We start from the raw sequence: 27,984 nt of genomic DNA, 5'->3' as shown, positions 1-27,984 counted from the left end.
AGGGCTGAGAGATGGCTCAGTGGGTACATGCACTTGCCAAGTAAGTGTGAGCACCTGAAGTCAAGTTGTTAGAACCCGTTGGAATCTGGGTAGAGTAACACTTGCCTGGGACTCAGCTATAGCAGAAGCATCTCCAGAAGCTCATGGACCAGCTAGCCGGGCATGCACAGAGATGGACAGCAAGAGAGCCTGTCTCAAATGAAGTCTGTCTCTGTGTCTCCATCTCTCCCTCTCTCCCTCCCTCTCCCTCCCTCTCCCTCTCTCTCCCGCTCTCTCCCTGTGTTTCTTTCTCTCTTTCTCTGTGTTTCTCTCTCTCCCTCCATACACATACACACACACACACACACACACACACACACACACACACACACACACCAGGGGTGGCAAGGAGAGGGGAAACCTCAATTACCATGAAAGTTGATTCATAATAGCAAGTATTTTATTTTATCAAGGGCAGGAAGAATGGCTCAGCAGATAAGGTACTTGCTGCAGAAGTTTGTTTCCAGACACCATGTGAAAAAAGTCAGACATGTGCGGCTGCCACCTGTCAGCTCAGAGCTACAGTGGGAGGTGAGGGGACAGAGACCGGCTTTCCCAAGAGGACTAGTAGACCAGCCTGTGAGCTCTGGGCTCAACTGAGAAACACTTCCTCAAGACAGAAAATAGAGAACAACTGAGGAAGGCATTAATGTTAGCCTTGGGCCTCCTCTATACATGTGGATGTACATACACATGTGTAACACACACACACACACACACACACACACACACACACACACACACACACACACACGCACGGTGGGAGGAGAGGAGAGAAAGAGACCAGGGGTGGGTGGGGTAGTTGCTGTGAAGTTTGTCATGACTTTCTTTCCACTTGGCATGGAAAATCTCACACACCTGTGGGTCCTTGAATCTGTCCTTTTGCTGAATGGCATAGATTCTGCAGGGCCTGGCGACACCCTCTCGTGAGGATGTACAGTGACCTCCTCTGTTGCATGGACACCGTACCTGACTTAGTAAGTTCTGGGATGTCTGTGCTTGTCCCCTGTAAGAGGTAATTCTGGCGCCTTCTATTTCAAGTGGAAAAGTTAGCGGAGCTCGCGCACCTCTCTGGTGGCTCATTTCTTCTTTTCTCAAAGACTTTTCTGTCTTTTGACCACACACCCTCGTAGCCATGTCCAGCCCGGGCACCTGGGAGGCAGGAGACCTTGAATGCAGGGCAGGGGCCCCTCTGGATTGGTATTAGAGCTTTTTAGCATTGCTTCATGCATAGCTCTAAATCCTGCGTTGTTTGCTTGCCTTCTGCTGCCTGGAAATCTTGAACATGGCAAAAATATCAAGAAAACACGGAGGAAAAAAAAAACCACTAAAAGTGAGCTCAAGTCCCTGGAATTCACCCATTCCTTCTGCCAAGTACAGTCTGGAAGGTGAAAATGGTCCGAAGAAGCTGGTGTATAGTTTTAGTTTTTCAGAGGACAGTGTGGGCCCCTGGATCAGAAGGTGAAAGGCATTGTCCTTGGCAGGAAACCAGGCAGTTAACACCCCCACTTCCATCCAGCGTGGCTGCCAGCTCTAGCTACTCAGCCCGGGCTGCCCCTGAGAGACTGTGGTGGGGGCCAGGCTGACTTAGGCCTCATCTTTGTGGGGTGGGGGAGAAGACTGGGGGACAGAGGACGCTCACACAGCGTAGCTGTGAGCTCTCTAATTGGCTGCTCGTCTCTGAGTTCTAAGAGCAGAGGAATCAAAACTGTGAAGAACTTTGTAAGGCTGCCGCATGCCCTCCCCCACCCCTCACTGTGGTGTTTCTTCGCTGCTGTAGAGACAGTCTTGGCAGCTCAGGGAAGAGGACCAGCGTGTTGTCCTTGTCACACTGTATCCTGTCCCTCTGCCATCAGCCTCCTCCCTGTATTTTTGTTATAGCGAGTAAAAGTGTCAAGATCCTCAGCATGTGACTCTCAATCTTTGTCATGTCACTTTCAGAAGCATGACCCTTAGACCATGCTTGGAGCTTGACAGTTTTTAACGTAAGTACAGGAAGACAGGATGCAAAAGAGACTCTGATTTTTCTTTAGAAGCCAGAGTTTGCAGAAGTGTAGGCCAGAGAGCCCTGCACATAGTACTTAGCCCTGCAGGCCTGTGTTATTTCCTCTGCCTTTGTGCTTCCGTGGGCACTGAGCAGCGCAGCATTCAGGTGATGTCACAGCCCGCTTTGGCAAAGTGTGTGTCATTCCCAAGAGCTCTTTAAACAGCACGAAGATGCTGCAGTGCTATGGTATGTTTCTGGTACCCGTACAGCATTCAGTGTGACTGCCTAAAGCATTTCTTCTGCTAAAGTAAACTCTGAGTCGTCACCGTCATCAGTGTGCTATACCTGGAAGCAGAGTCGCTCACCGTTGGTATGCCGAAGATTTTCACCGCCCGTCACTGTCACGTGCGAGCCATGGACCTTTGAGCACGTAAACTGATCTCTGGTGGCTTCATTTTCTTCTCAGTGAGTGACAGCAGCAGCTCAGAGGGCTGTCACATCTCTGTGTGACTGTAGACACTTAGCAAGGGCTTGGAAATGTTTAAGTATTATGGAAGAAAGACCATGACATTTTCCTGGCTGTGAGAACTGCTCCTTGTCAGCAAATGGAGGGGCCAGGCCTCCTGCTGTCTGGGTCAGGGTGATATGAGAGGGAGGGTCAAGGCCTAGTGAGGGGAAGAGATCCCCAGGGGCATCACGCACGGCCCAGACGGTGGTTAACACTCCAGACCCTTCCTCTGACGTGTGCTTCCTGACTATCTGGCTTGCCTGGGGCCTGAGCAGTGAGCTAGGCCAGGCCACTTGGACTCTGTGTTTAAGTACACTCAGCCTGTTGAACACTCTAGATGACTTTGCTGTTTTCTTGGACATGCTGGAAGGACGGTTAACAGGCGGGGACCTGAGTAGACAGCACCTCTCCTTTAGTCCCTCTAGTGCAGTTGAGCATATGGCTGTGGCACCTGAGAGGCTCTAGGGCCATAAGGTAACCGGATAGTTAAATCTCAAAGGCGACTTGACATTCTGCAGTAGCAACTTCTGAGTGCGCTGTGGGTGGGACCTACACAGGTGGGGTGCGCCATGGGTGGGGCCTGCACAGGTGGGGAGCACCGTGGGTGGGGCCTGCACAGGTGGGGAGCGCCGTGGGTGGGGCCTGCACAGGTGGGGTGTGCCATGGGTGGGGCCTGCACAGGTGGGGAGCACCGTGGGTGGGGCCTGCACAGGTGGGGAGCGCCGTGGGTGGGGCCTGCACAGGTGGGGTGTGCCATGGGTGGGGCCTGCACAGGTGGGGAGCGCCGTGGGTGGGGCCTGCACAGGTGGGGTGTGCCATGGGTGGGGCCTGCACAGGTGGGGAGCACCGTGGGTGGGGCCTGCACAGGTGGGGAGCGCCGTGGGTGGGGCCTGCACAGGTGGGGTGTGCCATGGGTGGGGCCTGCACAGGTGGGGAGCACCGTGGGTGGGGCCTGCACAGGTGGGGTGTGCCATGGGTGGAGCCTGCACAGGTGGGGAGCGCCGTGGGTAGGGCCTGCACAGGTGGGGCGCACTGTGGGTGGGGCCTGCACAGGTAGGGAGCACCATGGGTGGGGCCTGCACAGGTGGAGTGCACCGTGGGTGGGGCCTACACAGGTGGGGTGCAGTGCCATGAAGGCTGAGGAGCATGTTCCATGTAGACCCAGAAGCTGTTCATATTACTACCTCTTGTGAAGCAGTCTCGGCATTCTGGCAGGTTTCCAGTGTTAGCCAACAGTGTCATTGTCACTGGATCCTTGCATTGTGTGGTGCTGTGGGATCACCACAGAAGCTCAGCCCACTGAAAAGGCCGCATGTTGATGATGAGTATCACAATGCGACAACTGCCGTGAATATTGTAGATATGCCCTGGGAGTCACGTTTCCTGCCGTCATCAGCCTTGGCTTTCGTCTTAAATTGAATTTGTCCAGCCAGACGTGCAGTGCAAGCAGGCTGTGTTACTTTGCCTCAAGTTTTGGTGCTGTAGTAAGGCCTTAAAATTCCATGAAGTTAGACAACACAAGGTATCAGCTTAGAAGGGGTCTCTGAAAAACAACAGCAGTGCACCCTTAATGTGTGAATTTTGCAAAGTGAAGAGTTCTGAGGCCCAGCAGTTTGACACTAGAATCTCCAGTTTTCCCTTTGGTTTGAAACTTGCATTTTAGAAGTGCACCTTTCTTTCCCCTCAATCCTTCTAGGTAGTAACTGCGTGTGTGTGTGTGTGTGTGTGTGTGTGTGTGTGTGTGTGTGTGTGTGTGTGTGTGTGTGTGTACGCACACAGGCATACATATGCTGGTAGAGGACAGAGCGCAGCCTTGGGTGCTGTTTCTCAAGTGTCATCCGGCTATCTACTTTTGTTTTTGTTAAACTTTTGGGGTGTGTTTGCTTTGTTGTGACAGGGTCTCCCACAGGCCCAGAACTCACTGCTTTGGCTAGACAGGCTCCAGGAGTCTGCATAGCTCTGGCTCCCCAGTTCTGGCACTTCAAGCGTGGGCCATTAGCTGCATTTTTGTGTGTGATGTGTACCCTAGTGATTCAACGCAAGCTCCAGTAAAGCCCAAGGCAGGTACATCGCTGAGCTGTCTCAGTTGCTCTGGAATTGCTTCTCCCGTAGCTGCTCCAGAAGAGCGGGGCTTTCCAGTCTTGGAGGATTTGTCTTGGAGATAATCATGTGTTGATTGTGGTGGGCATGGTGTGTCCTAAGCACAAAAGAAAATGGCTGACTCAGGAGGAAGGAGAGGGCCCGGCCCCAGAGCAGCACAGTTGAACCGAGAGGAAGTTCTGCAAGTGGGAGTGGCCGGAAGGTTAGAGTGTGGAGAAAACGTGCTTTGGACTAGAGTTTTTATAGTCCCATGCTGTGTTGTGTGTTCCTTCTTCCCACTGAGGGGTGGGGTAGGCTGGGAAGATAGTGGGAGACCTTTTGGCCCGGTCTAACCCAAGAGCCTTTTACCAGAAAGTTTCCTTGGGACACTCCTTCGTGTCTCTCCTGGGCTTTCCTGGCTGTTTTGAGTTCCAGCTCACATTGATTTCACAATCAAATTCACAATCAGTTCTTAGGGCGGGAGCTGCACATCAAATTAGCGCGCCTGATGCTCTTGGTTGGAGCCCCAGCATTAGGGGAGCATGGGGGTGTATGCCTGTAGCCCAGCTCTCAGGCAGACATGGCGAGAGCAGAAGTTTAAGATTAGATATGTAGTGAGTTAAGAGCCAGACTGGACTGCTGAGACCCGGTCCCAAAGAAATAGCCAATCCTTCAGCAGAACTTAGCAGAGGAGCAGCGCGCCAGAGCGGCATTCTCCCCCCCCTCGCCCCCTCCCCATTGTTTCCATCCTGTTCTAGAGTCCTGATATGTTTAAAATCTAGAATCAGAAGTTTTCTAATTTCTGGTTTTAAGTTGAAAATTAGACTTAAGGGAGAGGGAGTGGCCAGATCGCCTTTACTTCTGGGCGGTTCGCCTCTTCTTAGACACACTCTCCGTCCTTAGTTGGTGTCACTCTCTTAAGATTACTCTGACAAACTGAAGTCACTCTCAGGTCACCTCTACGTAGAGTGCAAAGAATGTGTGTAGTACTTCTGTGAACCCCCATTCTTGCTTTGTAGATTTATCAGAACCACCCCATGAAAGGACACGTGAAAGCTGCGTGAAAGACCCAGATCAACCAATGATTTCTCAAACAGTCTTTCATAAGTGCATTTATGACCTCATTCACATGGTGAACTTCCATTCACCTCTTCCCCAGTGCTTGAAAAGACAAATGAGACGGAACAGTAAGATTCTTAGACCAAGAGGGCTAGGGAGACTGCCATAGTTTAGGCTCACTGAGTTCCTCAAAACTATTTGAGCGCCTTGCCAAGCACATTTTAAAAATTAATATGTAGTCCTTTGGGGAGATTTTCCTTTGGTGCAGTATTACGCCGAAGAGCCTCATAAGAGATCAGGATCTCTTAGGTACTCTCTTGAGAAAATTAAGTCACTTAAGTGAAATGGGGGCTATTGGTGCCTGAGTTATTAAACCATCAAGCTGTTTGTTTTTTTGAAGTGTATTTTAAGTATAATTTACAGTATTTATCACTTACACCACGGACGATGTCTCAAGTTTGCAGGCTGCCATTTGATTTGAAGATGGTGTTTTCAGCTCAGAGAGGGATCACGTGCATGCAAAGCACTGTTGTAGTATTTCAACCTCTGACCGCTATGATCTCCTGCTTGAAGGCAGCAGTGTCTCCTTTGAGTTAGGAAGTCCCCACCTGGACAGAACTCAGGTGTGCCATTTAATGTTGAGCACCTGGCAATAGCAAAGAGGGCCACTCAAAATTAATGAATGTTGGCACCGCCTTGATTTTGGGTAATTCTGAGCACCTCTCTGCTGTTACCAGATGCACAGCATTAAAGAGCAAATCTGAGTTCTGTCCAGGTGGGCGAATGAGGTAGAGAGAAACTCTATGCAGTCACGGCAGACCCGAGCCCCCTCACTTTTCCTGGGCCCAGTTTTCTCTGCTGCCTCCTGTCAAATTATGCTGGCTACCATCCACAGAGAACTTTAACACAATAGATCACAAATGGGTATGTTGTTGGTTTCCTGTGACTAGCAAATCACTGCAAAGCTGATGGCTTAAAGCAACAGGAAGCCAGCCTTATTTCCTTGTGCTGAGAACTTGTGGATTACACTTGAGAGATTGGAGGTCCTAGGTTGTATCATTAGACTGCAGCCAGCCAGCTTGTAGGGCCAGGCTCCCTCCTGAAGCTCAGTGGAAGAAACAGGTGCTCACCTTTTCTAGCCACAGGTGGGAGAATAGCCGCATCACAGGCATCTTCATCACAGGCATCTTCATCACGGGCATCTTCATGGTCATCTTCATCACGGGCATCTTCATGGGCATCTTCATCACAGCCATCTTCTGGTCTCCAGCTCTGCCTTCATGTAGCTTTTTCTCCTGTGTATGGAGTCTCTCTCTGCTCCCTCCTTGAAATCATGCATGTGGTTTTATCTAGGGTCCACCAAGAAAGCCCAGGGAAGTGTTCTCATCTGAAAACCCCTCATCACGTTCCCCAGACAGGACCATGTCAGCTAACCCATGCATTTGGAGGGTTAGTTTCTGGACATTCTTTCAGAGGCCATTTCAACCCACCCCAGGTTACTTCCAGCATCTCTGCGTTAAGAGCTGAACCAGAATGACCTCTTGACCTCATGTTCTCTCTAGGTCTGATTGATAAATTCACTCTCTCAGCATTGGCTGTAGGATTTGAGGTATAATATGTAGTGCCAACACAGGCCAGGAGCCATTGGCAGAGCTCTCCTCCCTGAGGGAGGCAGTGCCTTAGGGAAAGCCGTGCACAGGCAACACTTTCCCCTTGGGTATTTTTATGGTCAGCATTTATTACCTGAGAGAAGCAATTGAAAAAGGAGGAAGGTCTGGTTTGGCCCTGGGTTTCAGTCCAGGATCAGCGGGCTCTGCCGCTGTCAGGCCCAGGGAAAGCAGAAGCCACGTGTTGAAGGCTGCAGCCTGGGAAAGCTGCTCACCTCGGGTCAGCCGGGAGACAGTGCAGCAGCAGATGTAATTAATGCCGTTTCTCAAGAAGTGACAAATCTGTCGAATTTGGGATATACATTCTCTTTTAAAAGGAGCTAAATCTGTTTTCACTTAGCACAAGACTCACTATAGTTTTTCTTAAGTGCTTAGTGATCTAATAGTTGTTACATGTTTAATACTTTCTAGACAACCCACAGCTGCTTAGTCTTGGTGACATTATGAATGGGTCCTGGTGTCTTCTCCATGACAACTGCCACCTACAAAACAGCTATTTGTCCTGATCTTGTAAGAGCGTTATCAGCCCCTCAGGCTTTAAGTGTCATCTGGGCAGTATACTTGAGTCTTGTGGATGCTGGTGGTTTTAATAATTATTGTTTATTAAAATGATCTTAGGCCTCACAGACTTTCACTTTTCACCACTTGGCAGGTATTTTGCCTAATATGGAAAAACAGAAATCTTTACACTATACGAGGGAGTATTTGATACCTGTTACACCTCTTTCTTCCAGAGTTATATAAATATGTCTCATTTGGAGGGATGTGTGTGTATGCGTAAATGTGCTTGGGTCTGTACATACACATTACTGTCTGGCAGGTATCAGTATATTGTCTCTGCATCATCAAATGGGTAATCAAGTTAGCCAGTGCTCTCTTCTATGGGAGTCTGCAGAACTACAGAGCGTTCGAAAACGAGAGGTTGAGGAGGGTGATGGAGGTCCTTGCAGAGCCAGGATTGTGCAAATCAGGCAAGAAGCAACTATCTGGAGGAAAAGGTTTTGACCAGACCTGAGGACTCAGCTAGATTGTACGGTTACCAGCCATGACAGATAGTGTCGGGTCTGCAGCTACATAACCATGGCTGTCTGCAGTGGGGAAGGAGAAAGCACAGTCCTGAGGCCGCTGCAGCCCAGCTCCAGGTCAGCCCACTGGGTTGCTTAGGATGCTGCTAGCACCTTAGAGAAAGCAGAAGGGGAGGAACAGCTGGGCCATCGCACCCTGTGGCCCCTCTGGAATAGCATTTCCATGAACCTAGAGCTCCGTCTAAGCTGTTGTGCTCCTCCCTCCCTGTGAGCCTGTAGTTTTTGGTACTTAGCATGTTCTTTCCAGAAGAACATCAATCACGGCATATATGATGCCCTGCCAGTGCCTTTTGGAACCAATTTAGATGAGAGAGAAATAAAGGGCGTTGGAGAAAACTGTAAGTGTGTCTGGTAAGTCATTTTCCTATTTGAGCGCAACTTTGGAGACAGAAACGTATTTTCCATTTAGTAGAATTTGCCTTTTCTTGTGGGCCACATTTGTGGAAATATGTTGAAATCTTAATGTAGGCAGTATGGTTTACTGCCTTTGGTGTTGCCTGCTGTCGGGCGGGATGTTCTGCTCTGGGGTCTTGCTGACTGTCAGCAGTAGAAACAAGAACGGTTTGAGCCTGCGGTGGCAGGAGCTGGTCGGCTAGGCCCACCTTCGCTCCTTCTGCAGCTCCTTCGTGCTCTTTCCCAGAACATTTCATCAGACATTACACTCTCGAGGGTCTTCCTGTCTATTACTACCACATATGAAAACTTAGATGCTGAAATGTCATTACTGTTAAGCAAGTAACAAGTTTCTAGATATCCAAAACGTACTTCAGAAAATGGGACTTTTCCTAAATTTTTCTTACTGTCTTTGTTTTGGACGTGTGTGTGTGTGTGTGTGTGTGTGTGTGTGTGTGTGTGTGTGTGTGTGTGTGTGTAGAGCTTACATGTATAAATGGAATTGTTATTTTTCTCATCCAGTCAGTCTCTCCGCTGCTAATTTATTCTACACACAGCAGCCAGAGAGAGCTTGCTTAAGCCCGCTCCCATATTTTCCTTTCAAACTTAGCATAAAGGACACCTCTTCCCAACAGGGAACTCTGTGGGCCTCCACCCCTCACCCCCTCACCCCTGCAATCCTCCCCTTACCACCCACCCATGCTGCCCTGTGCCTTTCTCTTTGCTTGACAGTCCCTACACTTCTTTGTTCAGTGCTTTCTTTTTGTTTGTTTGTTTGGTTTGGTGTTTTTTTTGTTGTTGTTGGTTGGTTTGGTTTTTTTGGGGGGGTGGGGTGGGGTTTGACCTTCCTCTCTTAGACCAAACCCTCCAGCCATGTGACCTTCCTGACTCCCGCCCCAGCTGCCCTTGTCTATGTGCATGTTGCCTACAGTCCTTCAGCAGACTGAGCTGGCCAGAGTTCAAGAGCAAAGCTCACCCAAGGGCACTGCCAAACATCTTTTACAGATACTGTAAATTGCTGAATTTGCTATTTATTTAGAGTGTTGCTTTTCAGTTTATAAAGCTGGGATTAAAATACAGGATTCCATTGTAGCTGGGAAGAATCATCAGTTAGCTTATCAATCCAAACACCAAGATTGAGCGGCACAAGGGACAGCCGAGATGAAATGGACTTTCTTGACAAACTGAATGCTGGGTAAAAGTTCAATGTTAAGCCTGATCCCTCCTCGTGGACAGCGGCCTTCCCTCCCCATAGACGGTGGCCTTCCCTCCCCATGGACGGCGGCCTTCCCTCCCCATGGACGGTGGCCTTCCTTCCCCATGGACAGCAGTCTTCCCTCCCCATGGACGGCGGCCTTCCCTCCCCATGGACAGCGGCCTTCCCTCCCCATGGACAGCAGTCTTCCCTCCCCATGGACGGCGGCCTTCCCTCCCCATGGACAGCGGCCTTCCCTTCCCATGGACGGCGGCCTTCCCTCCCCATGGACGGCGGCCTTCCCTCCCCATGGACAGCGGCCTTCCCTCCCCATGGATGGCGACCTTCCCTCCCTATGGATGGTGACCTTTCCTCCCTGTGGATGGTGACCTTCCCTCCCCATGGACAGCGGCCTTCCCTTGGTGACATGATCCCTTCCCATGGACGGTGGCCTTCCCTCCTATAAGCCTTGCATTTTCTTTCGCTAAATGAACGTGGCACATTTTCATCACCAGTCCTTTGCGTTTTCTAAGGAAGAATGAGGCTCCCTTGGTGGCCGTGGTTACTTCTGGTTGCCCAGTATTGTTTCTCCCAGCACCATTAGCTTCTACCCACAGAGAATCTGGAGAGTGTTACTTCGTCCTAACACTAGAGTCTCTGCCTATTTGGCTCTGCTGGCGAGGGCAGCATAACTGGTCACTCCGTCCTTACGAGAGTGTTCACAAAGTAAAGGTTACCTCTAAGCCAGCAGTAAAAATGGGGAGCCATCACCTTCCAGATGTTAGCAAGAGTGCAAGAAGCAGAATAATTTATGGAAACTCTGAGAAAGCAGTCTCCACCCGGTCAGTGTGTGCATGGTGTTTTGAGAGGAGCGACTCTGTCATCTCAGTGCAGACATCCCTTCGACAATAACATCTAGGAAGAGGAAACTTGAGAGAGCTGCAGCCTGGCCTGTAAGCTTGCTTCTGAGTGCGTACATCTGAGCAGAAGCGAGGCCTGTGGCCTGTGCTTATGTGTTGTCACTGGGCCTAGGCCAGCACTGGCTTTAAACAGAGACTTGTAATTCTGTCTTTGGGGGAAAAAAAAAATCCTAGCAGTATAAACTAAAAGTACAAGAGCTTGAAACTAAAAGTAAGTAAACAAATACAAATATGTTTACTGAGAAAGCAGGTACTGTAAACTTAAGCGTTGGAAACTGAGCATCTCGGAGGACAGGGCTGGAATGTGTGTGTGTCCTCAGAGCTCCAACACAGCAGAGGGGACACGCGGGAGGGGACATAGCCTCCTGCTAGACACAATGAGACAGCACCTTTTAACTGCAAAGGCTGTTTTTTACCTAGGTAAATTTTATTTTTGTATTTCAGGGAGGGGGCCTTTTTTTTTTTTTTTTTTTAAATCGAAGCCTCTGGGCCTCCGCTAAAGAGCCATGTCCCCTACAAAGCCTGGGTCATCTTGCAGCCTCTTTGTTCCTTTCTCCCGACCTAGGCGGTCTTCTTGTTTCCTTTCACTGTTCCAAAAATTAACACCTGCTGCTCACATCTAGTTTACGCTGCTTTCTACTGGAGGCGGGTGCCTAAAAAATCAATCCTGGCAACCAATGTGAAATGAAATTGGAAGACATCTTGATTCCCCTGGCCTTGCGCAAACCCAAGTTAGTAGAGGGAATTAGGACCCGCAGCTGGTGAGCAGATGGACGGCCTGCACCGTGTCTGCTGAAGGTGGTCGGATTTGTGCTCAGAGGTTCTGAGCATCTCCTTCAGGTTGTTCCACTTGCTTCTGCTGGAGTGTAACCCTGATTGGTCCTGTGTGATCTTCACATTGCTGGATGTGATAAATCTTAGCAGGTCTTTCAGTTGGGCCACAGTGTTATAATTGATGGAGTTCCCTGCTCAGAATCGCAACTTGGTAGCGAATTCTTGATAACGTGCTAATCCTACAGAAGGTAGGGAAACGAAAGTAAGACTTTTACGCTTCATTCCAAACGAAGAGGTGCCTTTTTCAAGTTTGGAAGTAGAGACTAGTTAGCTATAGCTAGACCTTTCGGCCTGTTGTTCTGAGTGCTGCCTTCCATCCCTGACTCCAGCTGTGTGTGCCTGTCTGCTAAGGGCAGTGCTGCATACACAGGCCACTGCAGTGGCTTTGCTGCCACATCCCAGGCTCCCTTTTCCCTGTGTGCCTTGCCTCCCCCTGGTATGCCCCCACTTCCGCATTGCCTTCTGGGTTCTGACCTGAAATGACATGTGCCTTTGAGTTGACACACAACAACTATTTGCATCCTCAAAAGCAGAGGCCTGGGTCAAGTGTGATGTTTGTGTTTTCTCCACAGAAAAACTAATGCCCAGCAGCTGCTGAGGTCACCTTAGGAATAATGTAGATTAATTCCTATTTTGATGGCTGGTGTTTTCCATAAGAACAGAATCAGTCTGCTACGTGGCTTTTTCCTTCCTTTGTCTTTGCTGAAAGACTTCATAGAAATAGCTGCTCTCTTATGCACATGTTAAGTGTCTGAAAATGCAGGAAAACAGCTGGGGTCATAAATAAATTGTGTAGTTCTGATACACTCTGTGCTCGCTGCTCAAGAAAAGAACACTAGGGCATTCTGGGCAACACAGCACACCAAACACTGTAGTTTATGGCCAACCAACTTTCTGTTCTGTTGGAACCAGTGTGCACTTTTTTCTCAACCCACAGTCAGCTGCAAAAACACTCTAACATGCAAGTATTGCCCGACACTGAGTGCTCTAGCTTCTGGCTGTCATATATTTCTATGCTTGAAGGGAAGAATACTGTGTTTCCAGCACATTAGCACAAAATGCTGGGCAGAATTATCCCAGGAAATGGTCTTTTTGGCAACCAGCTTTTGAAGTAAGTTTAGATAGATTCTGTGTGAATTTCTAAGTTGAGCTTCTGTAATTGAATGTGGCACAAGAACAGTGCAAACATGCTTTAACTCCTGCTGTAAATATTCTGTACTGAACGGGCTGCTGGGTGTTACGCTAAAGGTCTCACTTGGGTCCCAACGCCAAGTCGGGTAGAACGTTGGCGGGTCTGGAGTAGGGAAATGGGGAACCGACACCTCTGAATGAAGCCGGTGAACCTTTACACTCATCAGGGTTACAGGCTGGAGCCTGCTGTCAGTGGGAGCAAGGGCACCACACCATCTGTCACATCCACTAAGGAGGAGAGAGGAAGGCAGCCAGGCCAGTATCCACAGGCGTGAGGGCGGCAACAGGGACACTATTTCATAGGCTTGAAATCTTGTCTGAGTTCCCCGTTGTTAAATAGGATCGTTAGCGTCTCAGAACAACTCTATATTGTAAATTAACTTTCTAAAATATGACTCCCACATAGCCAATTTAAAATGTACTCAATATATAGTATGTTTATATGATAATGTCCTTGTATAACACAGTGCCATATAAGAAAATTATTTGTGTGTATATATAATGTGCATATATAAATAATATTTTACCTATATCTAGTTAAATGTTCCAGTCTTCCCAGGATATTCTCTCTCTCTTTTTCCCTGAGACAGTGTTTCTCTGTGTAGCCTTGGCTACCCTGGACTCACTTTGTAGACCAGGCTGGCCTCGAACTTAACAAAGATCCCCTTCCCTCTGTTTCCCAAAATCCTGGGATTACAGGCATGTGCCACCATGACTGGCTCTCTTTTCATTTATTAAAAGTGATTTATTTGTTTTTATTTTAGGTGCATTGGTGTTTTGCTTGCTTGTATATCCTTGTGAGGGTATTGGGTCCCCTGGAACTAGCGCTCTGGATAGTTGCTGGGAATTGAACCCAGGTTCTCTGGAAGAGTAGCCGTTGCTCTTATCCACTGAGCCATCTCTCCAGCCTGACCAGGATAGTCGCTAGAGCAGGGGGCTTCTTAAGTTGTTTCTGTCCCTTGACCCTTTTTCTTCTGAGACATTTTTGTACAGTCCCAGATATATAGGTATGTAAAAATAGACTTATAAGTCAAATGTATCCAATAATAACAAATGATAAAGACTTTTAGTGCAATTCTTCAGGAAATAAGATTGTACCATTTAATAAAATCAAATGTATATTTGCATACACATGAGGCAGATATGTTTTTAATTTTCATGTAAAAAATCAAATCTTGGTAGCTGTTATACTGTGGGATATAGGACATCTTTATTTTTCACAACTGTTCAATATTTCAATTTTCTAACAATCAATGCTAAGAACAGCACTTTGCGTAAATACTTAGTACAGAATGGCTGAAATATATTTTAGGACCATTTCAGAAATTGTAAGTCATCCTGTCTTTATCCCAAGCCAAAAATCATTTCTGGTCAGCAACTCAAAAATAAAAATTTTAAATCGAACATTTTGACATAATACAACCTAAAGATATACTAATTTGATATTTACATGGTGAAAAATGAAAAAATGAAAGTGGGAAAATGGAGCATCTGTTTTTCATAATGTTGCCATTATTTCTGTAAGAGCAGAAAACTATGTACCCACAGTTAAAAACCAATAAACAAACAAGCAAATAGTTCATAGTGTCAGGCTGAGGTGTTTATTGGTAGTGAATGGTAGGAGGCCAATCAGTTCTAAGCATGTGAAATATGTGTGTGTGTGTGTGTGTGTGTGTGTGTGTGTGTGTGTGAGAGAGAGAGAGAGAGAGAGAGAGAGAGAGAGAGAGGAAGAGAGAGAGTGAGTTACCTTTCTCAATGCCTCGATGTGATCAAATGCCTGACAAGAAGTAACCTCAGATGTGAAAGATTTATTTTGGCTTACAGTTGGATGGGATACAGTCATTGTGGAAGGGAAGGGTGGTGGCAGAAGTGTGAGGACGCTGGTCACATTGCATCTGCAATTAGAAAGCAGAGCGTGCACAGGAAGTGGGGCGAGGTTATAAAACCTTCCTGCCCCCACCACTCCCACCAGGCTCTTCCCTCCAGGGTCTGCTTGCTAAAGACTCCACAGCCTTCTAAAGCAGTCACCAGCTGGAGACAGGATGCTCAGGCACCCAAGCCTGTGGGGCCGTCCGTGTGTGTTCAGCACGGGGCTAACATGAAGTCACGTGAGGCAGCAGAGGGCAGCACCGCCAGATGTACCTTCAGAGCAGTTGCTAGCTGGATCTTGAGTTAAGTTTTGGCCATTACTGAATCAGAAACTTTTACTGTGGTCCTATTTTTCAAAGCACCCGCATTCGGTTATGCAACCTCAGCTGTGGTTGTAACCCACAGTTTTAAGAGGCTGTCCTCTCTTAGGCTAGGGGTCCTAGAGATGTGGGGATTCTCCATTACATCAGTAATTCCCCAAATTACATTCTAGCCTTCTAGCGTGATGGCAGGCATGGTGGCCTTGGAGGGACTTCGCCTTGGCTGGGGAAATGTTTGTGGTCTGCATGAAATCTAAGATTGCTACTGGATATATTCAGATGGTGCGTGCTTGTATCTCGTGTGACAGTGTAGATCTGTAGATTTCTAGAACAGTTCTATCTGAGTGATATTTGATGCAATGTCGTGATTTCCTCAGGTCCGTTCCTTTACAGCTTACTCCATCACATGCTTGTTTACTTACAATGAGAAAATAAAGTTCAGTGTCTGCGTTGGGAGTTTTGTTTAGAATTCCTGTGCCAAACGCTCAATTAGGACCTGGGGAGCTAGTGATCTGCAGAAGAGATTTAATGACTACACTCATGAAGCTTGAATTCACTGGAGGGCTAGAAGATTGCTCTGGAAAAGGAGGTGAAATACAAGGGTGATGCATATTAATGTGAGGAGAGGAAGACAATGTTAGAGGACACCTACAGACAGGGCCACTGTAGCCCTTCAGCTAAGGGCAGTGCTTTCTGGGAGCACTGACATTTGTCAGAGCTGTGAGCTGTGTGATAGGGGCAGGTTCCACTATGGTAGGAGAGGAGAGGCAGTTACCCTAAATTCACACTCTACACTGTCCTCTACCCTAGTTAATTTGAAGTGTGTCTGTTGCCTTTTGTTTTGTGCAGTTTTATATTAATAATAAAAATGCGTTAAAAATAAAAATTCTTTTTTAAATTCAATTAATTTATTCAGATTACAACTCAATTGTTATCCCATCACTTGTATCCTCCCATTCCTCCTTCCCTCCCGCTTTCACCCTATTCCCCTCCCCTAGGTCTATGACTGAGGGTGACCTCCTCCCCCCTATATGGTCATAGGCTACCAAGTCTCATCTTGGTAGCCTGCTGATTCTTTCTTTGAGTGTTATCAGGCCTCCCCACCAAGGGGAGGTAGTCAAATATGGGGCACCAGAGTTCATGTCATAGTTGGACCCCGCTCTCCACATAACTGTGGAGAATGTCCTGTCCATTGGGTAGATCAGAGTAGGGGTTCGATGTTTACTGCTTGTATTGTCCTTGGTTAGTACAGTAGTTTGAGCAGAGCCCCCTGGGCCCAGATCCACCCTTCACGATGTTTTTCTTGTAGGTTTCTAGGACCCTCTGTATCCTTCTATTTTCCCATTTCCTATATTTCTCTTACCTAGAGTCCCAGTAGGATGTCCTCACCTCTATTCCAATCTCCTGGTAAGTGAAGACTTTCATGGGACATGCCTTTTGGGCTAGTGTCCAATTATAAGTGAGTATATACCATGTGAGTCTTTCTGCTTCTGGGTTAACTCACTCAGTATGTTCATTTCTAGTTCCATCCATTTGTCCACAAATTTTGGGATTTCCTTGTTTTTAATAGCTGAGTAGGATTCCATAGTGTAAATGTACCACAGTTTCTTTATCCATTCTTCAGCTGAGGGACATTTAGGCTGTTTCCAGATTCTGGCTATTATGAGTAAGGCTGCTATAAATGTGGTTGAGCATATATCCATGTTGTGTGGTGGAGCATTTTCTGGGTATATTCCAAGGAGTGGAATAGCTTGGTCTTGAGGAAGCCCTATTCCCAGTTTTCTGAGAAAGCGCCAGATAGATTTCCAAAGTGGTTGTACAAGTTTGCATTCCCACCAGCAATGAAGGAGTGTTCCTCTTTCTCCACATCCTCACCAGCATGTGCTGTCACTTTAATTTTTGATCTTAGCCATTCTGATGGGTGTAAGATCAGAGTCATTTCGATTTGCATTTCTCTGATGACATTGAGCATTTCTTTAAGTGTTTCTCAGCCATTTGATATTCCTCTGTTGAGAATTCTCTCTTTAGTTCTGAGCCTCATTTCTCAATTGAGTTATTTGGTTTCGTGGTGTTTAATTTCTTGAGTTCTTTATATATTTTGGATATTAGACCCAAAGAAATTATTTTAAAGTTAATTAAATAACCTGTTTTAGAGGTTGTTGGTTTAGGATAGTCATTGAGAGCTATATTTTGAAACTTCATCTGTCAACCATTCCCATTTCTCCCTGCTCTCGCCCACCTTGAGGGCATCCTTTCATACTTTTCTATCTTACCTTTGGTATTTTCCTCTTTGACATTTTTACTTCTCATCCAGCCTAGGCTGTGGTCCAAATAGTATCTGTGCTTGTGAGGACCCTTTAGATCTAGTGAGTGCAGGATGCAGCTACCTCCATTATTAGGATACAGTGACCAAATGTATGTGGCTCAGCATCTGTAAACTGTAACATGTGGCTAATGTAGATGATGCCAATTATGTGGTGGATATGGAGTTAAAATGTTGTATTCAGTTCTTGGGTATCTTAGCAGCATGCTATTGTCTTGGTCATGGGATTGGATGTGTATGTAAATGAAAAATTTTGCCATCTATTATGTTTTCAAACAACAAGAGCACCCCGTTTAGGCATCAGAGATCTGTCTCCATAAGTCAGGATGAATCCTTTATATAGAAAGCCAAGTTCCAAGTAACTTGCTTTTATGATAAATGTAGAATGAGACAGCAGGAATGATATGGAAGAGGTGGAGGAGGGAGAGGAGGAGGTGGAGGAGGGAGAGGAGGAGATGGAGGAGGAGGTGAAGGAGGAGGAGGTGGATGATGATGAGGAGGAGGTGGAGGAGGGAGAGGAGGAGATGGAGGAGGAGGTGGATGAGGAGGAGGTGGAGGAGGGAGAGGAGGTGGTGGAGGAGGAGGCAGTAAATGGAGTAGGAGGAGGAGGTGGTGGATGTGGAGGAGGAGGAGAAGGCGGAGGAGAGGAGGAGGTTGAGAACAAGTCACCACATCTTTCATGGTAACTTGGATTTGCAGGTGTCTCTATCTCATCTATTTTGGAAAACCATAAGAGAAGGGGCTTCTGCTGCACATGGTGGTGCTACCCTGGACCCAGCTCTCTCGTTAGCACTGTGTGTGTGGACATCCCTTCCTGCTAGGCAAAGCTTAACTTCATTTTCCTTCATTTTTCCGCTTCAGTGCTTTCAGAAGATGGTCCATTTTCACTTGGGTGTGAGGCAGGTGGCGCTGTCTCTTTTGATTATCTTTTTCTTAAAAAGATGTTGATTAGGAAGCACAAGCCGGTGAAGCGGAAATGGAACCACATGAGAACAACTGCATGTGCTCCGTGTTGTCTACGTGAAGAAAAGTCTAGTTCCTATCTGAGGGCCAGGAGTTGGAGCTTGGCATATCCCAACATGTCACTTGTGGTGGAGTTTGGGTTATTAGTTTATTTACTTTCAACTTTGTTTTCTTTTTCTTTTCTTTTTTTTTTTTTTTAAGATTTATTTATTTATTATGTATACAGTGTTTGCCTGCGTGTACACCTGCCCACCAGAAGAGGGCACCACCAGATCTCTTTATAGATGGGTGTGAGCCACCATGTGGTTGCTGGGAATTGAACTCAGGACCTTTGGAAGAGCAGTCAGTGCTCTTAACCTCTGAGCCATCTCTCCAGCCCCAACTTTGTTTTCTAAAAGGTCTGGAGGCAGGGGTGCCTGGATGGCTCTTGGACTGGGGTGTAACTCAGGGGTGCCCGATGGCTTTCGGGCTGAGTTGTAACTCAGGGGTGCCCGGATGGCTTTTGGGCTGGGGTATAACTCAGGGGTGCCCTGATGGCTCTTGGGTTGGGGTGTTACTCAGGCTGCCATGATGGCTCTTGGGCTGGTACCTGGATGGCTCTTGGGATGGCGTGTAACTCAAGCGTGCCTGGATGGCTTTCAGGCTGGGGTATAACTCAGGGGTGCCCGGATGGCTCTCGGGCTGGGGTGTAACTCAGGGTGCTTAGATGGTGCTCAGGTTGGGGTGTAACTAAGGCTACCATGATGGCTCTTGGGCTGGGGTGTAACTCAGGGTGCTCCGATGGCGCTCGGGCTGGGGTCTAACTTAGTAGTAGGATGTTTGCCCCTCATGTATGAAGCTTGAGGCTTAATCCCAGTACTGTGAAAAAACAGGGGAAACATTTACTGTTGAAGATTTTCTTTGTAATCACAGTTAAATAGGAGTGGCTTTTGACAAATCAAAATGCTTGGGTACGCTCAGGTTTGTGCCATTGAAGTGGCTCATCTGTAGTCTAGTGCCCACATGACCGGTCATATAACTGGATGTGGGAGTCAGATAAAGTGTGTCAACAGTAAGGGACTCAACAGCACTCAACAACTAGCCATTAGCTAATTCAAAGTTAAACTCATAATGAATCTGAGGTGTGCCTAGCAGAGCTGACTGTGTTGCATTGTGTGATTTCGTGGCTCCTTCCTTCTTGTTTGGTTTGGTTTGGTTTGGTTTTTCCAGACAGGGTTTCTCCATGTAGCCTTGACTTAATTTATAGACCAGGCTGGCCTCGAACTCACAAAGATCCAGTTGGTGAGTGCCACCACATCCGGCTGTAGCTCCTTCATTCTGAGCACAGTTTGCATTGCCGGTGCTGTCCTGCTGCACCACAAGAGCCACTGCTGCCTGGAGTGTCTGAGCTCAGCCTGGAGACTGCACTGTGCCGTGTAAACTTCATCTGCTCCCATGCAAATACGATGGTTTATTTAGAGAAAACAGACTCTTCACATGCCCTTGCTATTCCTCTCCATGTAAGTTACAAAGGAATATATCTCTGGGCTGGGCTCTGATTTAGAATGCTTGACTTTAAAGGTGACTACATGAGTGCTGACTTGGCATTTCATTTTCTTTAAAAAAAAAAAATCATTCCGTGAAATTTGATTTGGGATGAAGATAAAATTTCTGAAATGACTCTAAACATATACTTCTGCCATTTTATACTATGAATTTAGGCAAATCAGCATTCTCAACATTGATGATTGTAAAATAAAAATAGTGATGAACTATGAAAAGCACTTAAGGTGTGCTTGTCCTGCCGCATGCAATAGTCAGCTAGCTTTAATTCTTTATGTAGCCATCTTATTAGTATACAATTTTGCTTTCTTGATTAGTAAGTAGTAAAAGCTGGGGTTTTTTTGAATTGTGTTCAAAGACATTGCTCTGTGAATTAGTATGTTTGTGTTTGATTTGTATGCCTGCAGGCGTGAGTCTTTTGAAAGGCTTCGTGAATAGAAAAGCTTTGAACAGCCCTGGTCTGGTGGCATTTTTATTTTGTAGTGTGCGGGTCACTTCATGTTAAACCAGAGTGTTAACAGTGCTCCACAGTAAAGGCCATTAGCACGGGACAACGAAGACCAGAGACTAGGTGGCAAATTTATCACCTCAAAGATTAATGATGCTGATGGAATGCTGCCAGTTTGAACACACCAAGGTTTTGTTTTTTGTTTTTTGTTTTTTGTTTTCAATCGGACAGGGTTTCTCTGTGTAACCTTGGCTGTCCGGGACCGACTTTGTAGACTAGGCTGGCCTCGAGTTTACAGAGATCTACCTGCCTCTGCCTCCTGAGTGCTGGGATTAAAGGCCTGTGCAGCCATGCCCGGCATGAACACACTGACTTTAAAAGCTATGTTCTGAGACGTGTCCTATTTAAGGGAGGCAGAAACAGAAAGTAAAAAGTCTCTCTCAAATGCACAGCCTCACTTCTAATGTTCATGTTGTGTAAGTGGGGGCAGTTGTGGGTACAGACTATGAAACCAGAAAGGAAAGTGCAGGAGTGGAAAAGAGGCGTTGAGGAAGACGTCAGTAGGATGCACAGGTGAGGGAAAGTGCGCAAGCTGACAGCGCAGGAGGAGAAGGGCTCAAGGGGCTTAGGGAGAAGGAGGTGCTAGTCTCAGGTCCTCAGAGTCTGTTCCTGGAAACCCACTGAGAGTCAGAGTCCAGAGTCGATGTAAAAGCAAAGGAATTTTAATTGAGCCTACGCCACGGGATCCACTGAGCTCAGAAGAGTCGAGGGACCCTTAGTAGCCAAAGCAGTGGGTTTAAATACCCTTTACAGAAGCATAATTCAGCAACAGCAATTAGTACAAACCTAACTGACTAACAAAAGTAACCTCTAAGGGCATTGCATAGATTGCATGGAGCACGGGAAGGAGTGAGGGAGCAGCCTAGAGGGGAGGTGGGCAGCCCAGAGGCCATTGGCCTTAGCATATGTCAGGGTGAGATAGAGGTGGGCATGGAGGTGTGGTTATTCTAGGAACTATCTTGAGCTAGCAGGTTCCAAGTAGGGTAGGGCAGAAGCAATGGGGTGCAGCAGTGGAAAAAATTTTTTTAACTTGTCTCAGCTTGGCGTAGATATTTAATAAAGGTTTAGCATGGCTACATTCTGCTAACTCTGGCTGGCTGAATTCTTTAGAGAAAGAGGGTGAGGGAAACCCACAGAAACAACAAACCTAGCTTGAAAATGCTGCCAGGAGACCTAATAATTGTGTATGCTAAGAAAGCAGATTTTAAAATTGAAATTAAAATAAAGCATCTGAACTCATTGATACTTTAAGAAGGAAAAGAACTGCCCATTCACATAGGTGGTTGGAGTCCCAGGAGGCACCGACGTAACATCACAGTCCAGCGAGTCTCATCCTTGTTCACTGCAAGCATAGTTAAAGGAGAAGATATGAGGCCGAAGAGGGAGCTCAGGGTGCGAAGTGATGCAGCATCCATGAGCACCCAAGTTTGGCCCCCAGCACCCATGAAAAAAAACTAGATATGGTGGTATACACTGGTACATGGAACCCCAGCCCTGGGGCTGCATAAACAGGCAGATCTCGGGGACTCTGGTCAGCCATGTTTATAGGTGAGCCAGGCCACTGAGACATGTTGCCTCAAAAAAGAAAAAAGGAAGGAAGGAAGGAAGGAAGGAAGGAAGGAAGGAAGAAAGAAAAAAGGAGAGTAGCACCCTGAGCAGTGATAACCAGGTTTGAAATTTGTCCTCCACATGCACACAAAACAAAACCATCACAACCCAGGAGGCTGAAAGAACTAACTTTTACTGTGAAAGTTGTGTAGGCTGGAAAGCCCAGGGTCCAGGTGTGGGCAGATTCAGTGTCTGGCTTCCTGCTTCCTGGAGCACACCTTGCTACCCTGTCCTCACACAACTTCCTGCTTCCTGGAGCACACCTTGCTGCCCTGTCCTCACACAGCTTCCTGCTTCCTGGAGCTCACTTTGCTACCCTGTCCTGACACAGCTTCCTGCTTCCTGGAGCTCACTTTGCTACCCTGTCCTGACACAGCTTCCTGCTTCCTGGAGCTCACCTTGCTACCCTGTCCTGACACAGCTTCCTGCTTCCTGGAGCTCACCTTGCTACCCTGTCCTGACACAGCTTCCTACTTCCTGGAGCACACCTTGCTATCCTGTCTTCACGCAGTTTCCTGCTTCCTGGAGCACACCTTACTACCCTGTCCTCACGCAGCTTCCTGCTTCCTGGAGTACAGCTTGCTACCCTGTCCTCACGCAGCTTCCTGCTTCCTAGAGTACAGCTTGCTACCCTGTCCTCACGCAGCTTCCTGCTTCCTAGAGTACAGCTTGCTACCCTGTCCTCACACAGCTTCCTGCTTCCTGGAGCTCACCTTGCTACCCTGTCCTCACGTAGCTTCCTGCTTCCTGGAGCTCACCTTGCTACCCTGTCCTCACACAGCTTCCTGCTTCCTGGAGCTCACCTTGCTACTCTGTCCTCACGCAGCTTCCTGCTTCCTGGAGCTCACCTTGCTACCCTGTCCTCACGTAGCTTCCTGCTTCCTGGAGCTCACCTTGCAACCTGTCCTCACGTAGCTTCCTGCTTCCTGGAGCTCACCTTGCTACTCTGTCCTCACGCAGCTTCCTGCTTCCTGGAGCTCACCTTGCAACCCTGTCCTCACGTAGCTTCCTACTTCCTGGAGCTCACCTTGCAACCCTGTCCTGACACAGCTTCCTGCTTCCTGGAGCTCACCTTGCTACCCTGTCCTCACACAGCTTCCTGCTTCCTGGAGCTTACCTTGCTACCCTGTCCTCACGTAGCTTCCTGCTTCCTGGAGCACACCTTGCTACCCTGTCCTCACACTGCTGTTCATGTATATATTGTTACACATTTGGGCAATTTCCTATTAGACATTGCGTTTTCATATTCTCTGGGAACAGTGAGAATCCAGGTGGTTACTCCATGAGTACGCCATGTGCACCGTGTACGCCAGCTCCCCCATTGCAGCGCGTCCAGTTCTTTCCTTCCTCTTCCTCACATTGCTCATGGCCCTGCTGGCGACTGGGGGAAGTTGCCCTGTCATGCTGGGCGATGTCCTGAGCGAGATGGTGCGTCCTCTAGAGTGTGAAAGCTCTCGATGTGCTAGACTCTGCCGCTTCTGTAGATCCGACCCCTGAGATCCCAGAGCAGCGGCTGAGCTTGTGTTTGAGCAGCAGACTGAATGTCTAGCCTTATCCCCACATAAATTAACTATATGAGACATAATTAAGGAAATGCTGCTGTAAAACAGCTCAAAGTTTGCTGTGTAAATAATGCAATTATTGGCAATCTTTCTTGGATTGTTTTATTAAAGAGCTGTGCGGTGTGAATTCTGCCCGTCCATCCTTGGTTTTGCTGAAGTACCAACTAAGCTAATTGAAAACCTTTATTTGCGTCCCACCAAGTAAGTCTTAATGAAAAATCATGTGAGGGAAGCTTCTAGATGCTGCTGTCAAAAGTGCAGCTAACCCTTAGTACCTAAGTTCTGTCCTGCACTTAAGCAACTCCCTTCCTGTCACATGTCCAAAGCAAGGGCAACAGCCTGGCTGGGTAAACATGGAGTTTAGGCTTCCCCCCAAATATGACCTACATGGGGCACAGGGCAGGCTCAGCCCACTGTAAGAGTTTGGCCATGCACAGGGACATAGGGACAACGGCTGGTGGTAGAGTTAGCTCACCAGGCATGCAGTTATCTGGTACCTTTATCCACTTTTGTGAGATTTTTGTTGCTGCTCAATCTGAGGTACTTAGAAATGCGAGTTGCTTCTGTGTGGTTGTGTGCGTACATAGGGTTCTCTGAGAAGAAACACAGGTTTATTTCTTAGAGAATTAGACAGACGTGCAAATAGAATCGTCTGATAGGCAGGCAGGGTGCGATTTACTTGGCAACAGACACTTGCATGGCATGTGTAGCGTTTAGGTGCAAAAGGCTATCTGGTACTTCCTGTTCCCCAGCTTCTCATTAAAGACCCAAGCCCAGCCCTGCACGTCGCTCCTCTGATTCCACAGGGGTGCAGTTTTTGCAGAAAGGGGCCCATTGGCTTGAGGGTAGATCAGTGTCACAGTTTCTGGAAGGACTTTGTCTCAGAGCTTGCTCCAGCAAAGGAAACTGTTCTTCCTCCTGAACTACACAAATGGCAGCTGACGCTAAGAGGAAACTAGGTCCTGCCATCCCACCTGCATTCTGTGGCTAGGCCTCCCGGCCAGCTGGGCGCACCACCTGCACGGGGGACCTCGTCTCTCCTTCCCTTTTCCTCTCAGGTTCCAGAATCTACCTGGAACCCAGTCTACCCTAGAAAATACTTTCCTAGACCAAAATACAACTTCTCATATCCTGGAATAAAACTTGATGGCGTGTTTTTTTCTTTTTCCTTTTTTGTTATTGTTGTTTATGGACTAGTGTTCGTCCTTCTTTCAGAATTTCTAATTTTCTCAACTAAATACTTAGAGAGATTTCTGTCTTGCACTTTTTGTATCAAAATATTTGATGACAATATTGTGGATGACAAACGTGTGCCCACCCATGTTCACATGTGCGCACATGCATATGTGGGGTGCATGGGCGAAGGCCGGAGGCTGCGTTTGATGTCTTCCTCAATCATTCTCCTTATGTTTTTGAGACAGGGTAACCCACTGAACTAGAGCTCACCGACCCAGCCAGACCACTTCCCTAGCACTGGGATTACACACTGCTGTGCCCAGCGTCTCCATGGTTGCTGGGAACTTAGACTTAGGTCCTAAGGCAAGCACATTACGCACTGTGTTCTCTCCGCAACCACCTCAAGGATGCTCTGTAGGGTTTAACTCTGCTCTCCTTATATTATGGACATGTGTTTGTTCTTCAGTATCTTACTTAGCGTATGTGTGTGTGTGTGTGTGTGTGTATGTGTGTGTTATGTACACATGTTTGTGTGCACATGCGTGGAGGCCAGATGAAGGGATTGGGTGCCCTTTTTACCACTCTCTGTCTTTTCCTTTGAGATCTGGTCTCTGCTGAAGCAAGGGCTCCCCCTTGTATTTTGGGGGCCTAGGCTGGCAGCCAGCAAGCCCCCGCAATGCTCCTGTTTCCACCCACCTCTATGATGGGTACATGAGATGCATACTGTCTTTTATGCGGGTGCTAGGATTGGAACTCGAGCCCACATGCCTGGCAGTATGCACTAACAGCGTTGTCTCCAAGCACTAAAGAGGGCTGGAGCACCAGCCTCAGTATGCATACCTAAGACCACGACCTGGAAAACCTAACCACTGTATGGCAGTCCTTAGATAAATAACTTTTTTTTATGTACTTGTCCTGTTTTTTCTCTTACAAGTAATATTTTTAAGTTGCTAATGGCTAGTTTGACTTTATACATAAATAATTATCTGTGAGCATTATAGTATTTTCTTTTGTCATAGGGATTAGCAGACCTCTACTAGGTGTGTAGTTTACCTTTTTTTTTTTTTATTTTTTTATATAGGGTGGTCTCGAACTCACAGAGATCCACCTGCCTCTGCTTGCCTGAGTGCTGGGATTACAGGCCTGTGTAGTTTACTCTTATTATTGATGAATAATTTTCTTTTCATCCAAAAATGTTTGTTCATCTAGTTCTTAGATTATTAGCCCTTAAATGGACATAATTAAACCCTATATTTTCAATAGGCATAGCTTATGTAAAGGTCAGCCATACCAGCCCCTTGGCAAACCAGGAGGACTCTGATGTCCAGAGTTGCGTCTGCGCACGAGCTGGGCTGGGAGGGAGGAGTGTGGGGGGAGCCGGTGCTGACGTTGGTCTCCTGCTGCCGTGACAGTGCTGGGACAACACAAACGCTCCACAGCTACAGCTGAGCGTGGAAAAAAAGGTGAAACAAACCAAAGAGTAAATTGTGTTTATATAGGGGATGTTTAAATTAGGTTAGCTCATACAGTTATTGAAACAGTCTGAACTCCCAATTTTTGGAGCAAACCTGACAGCCGTTATTTATGGAATGTTTTAAAATTTCACATAACACGCACTCCTTCTGTGGGTGGGGTGGTCTTTTTTTTTTTTTAATACTTCACTTTATTGTATGGTTGTATGTTTCTATTGTAACCTTCCCTTTGCTAAAGATGTTCTTGGGAAGGGAGATGCTCTAGGGAAGGTGAGACTTACCTCGACAAAACAACAACAAAAGTATCTGTTGTGATTCCATGAAGATGTTTCTGTGCTTTTAAAATTAGTTCCTTTTCCTTTTGTATCTTTTAGTAATAGGTTTGGTCTTCCCAGAGTGCCACACTTGAGGTTCCCACTGGCACCGTCTTACTTTGCCTGCTGTGCCCTTGATTATCTTGTTCCTCCACCTTGTCTCTGCTCTCCGATCTCCTGCCCTCTCCTTGATCTGGTCTGTCACTGAGACATCCCGTGGAGCTTTTGCTAGACTCCTGTGTCTCCGTTTCCAGCATTTCACATTGGTTTTTTTTCCCGTGTCCCTCTACGCCTACCCGCCCCCATCCTTCCCTCACCACCACTCATATCTGGCATCGCTTTCTTTATTTCAGTCAGCTGTTTGTGTTCTCAGTCAGGAGCATGTTTTCTTGTGCTGTGTAATTGAGGCTAGCCCGAAACTCCCGTTTGCTTGTGCTGTGTAGCCAAGGCTAGCCCGAAACTCCAGGTTCTCATCTCTCCACCTCCTGAGTGTTGAGATTGCAGGTGTGCATCGCCGTGGCCGGATATCTGGGTTTTGTTTGTTTGTTCTTTATAAGAAATAAACTCCATACTCTAGGCCTGTAGTATTGGTGCCTTCCAGACACACTGTAGGAGGAAAGACCAAACAAGAACGTGGACAGAAGTCTGCAGGGCAACTGTCCAGATGCCTTAGATAAAACAAAGCCGTGGGATCTGAGTGACAAGAGTCGGAGCTAGCAGACAGCCGTGAGCAGCTGACTAGGACCAGCCCGGGAGGGAGCACGCAGCCGTGTGAAGTGCAGAGCTTGCTAGCCCACCATTGCCTCCAGTTTTGTCTGCACATATCTGCTGCCCTAAGGCCTCAGCTTGCTCTTGCGTGGAGAGCCGTGAGGACAGCTTTAGCCTCTGATGTTGCAATAGTGTTGGATTTTCTGCCATCCTTCTCCCCACTAACCTGTAAATAACTTGGGGACAAGGACTCCTGCCTTGGCAATCACCTCTCTAATATTACGCTTATAAATCAGGATAAACAGTTATGGAATCCACCACAACTCAGAGTTCGATTCCATGGCCACTCCAAAAGAAGCAGATTGAATTCTGTTTACCATATTTTGGGGACTATAAGATGTACCTGACCATAAGACACACCTAGTTTTTACAGCAATAAAACAAGAAATAACAGCAAAACCAGCAATCGGACTATAAGGCACACCCTAATCCCCACCCCCCACTTTGGGGGGAAATGCATCCTATGGTCCAAAAAATACAGTACTTATTTATTTTTATTTGGCTCTATAGCCTTCCTACATGCCAAGATTTTTTTTCTCTCTCCTTGCATTTCTAAAGTGCAGGTTTTACTACCCTGTGAAAATGTCCCTTTCCTTGTTATT

At 47.2% G+C, this 27,984-nt stretch overlaps 1 protein-coding gene across 4 annotated transcripts in view; it reads left to right on the top strand.

The window, feature by feature from the left end:
* The window catches only part of FNDC3B (fibronectin type III domain containing 3B), a 289,830-nt gene that overhangs the window by 171,942 nt on the left and 89,904 nt on the right, over positions 1–27,984 (top strand). The window lies entirely within an intron of this gene.

Source organism: Acomys minous (assembly GCF_964271855.1).
Source record: "Acomys minous genome assembly, chromosome: 19".
NCBI classification, from domain to species: Eukaryota; Metazoa; Chordata; class Mammalia; order Rodentia; family Muridae; genus Acomys; species Acomys minous.
The sequence above is the reverse complement of the archived record's forward strand: the minus strand, read 5'-3'. Positions and strand labels throughout refer to the sequence as shown.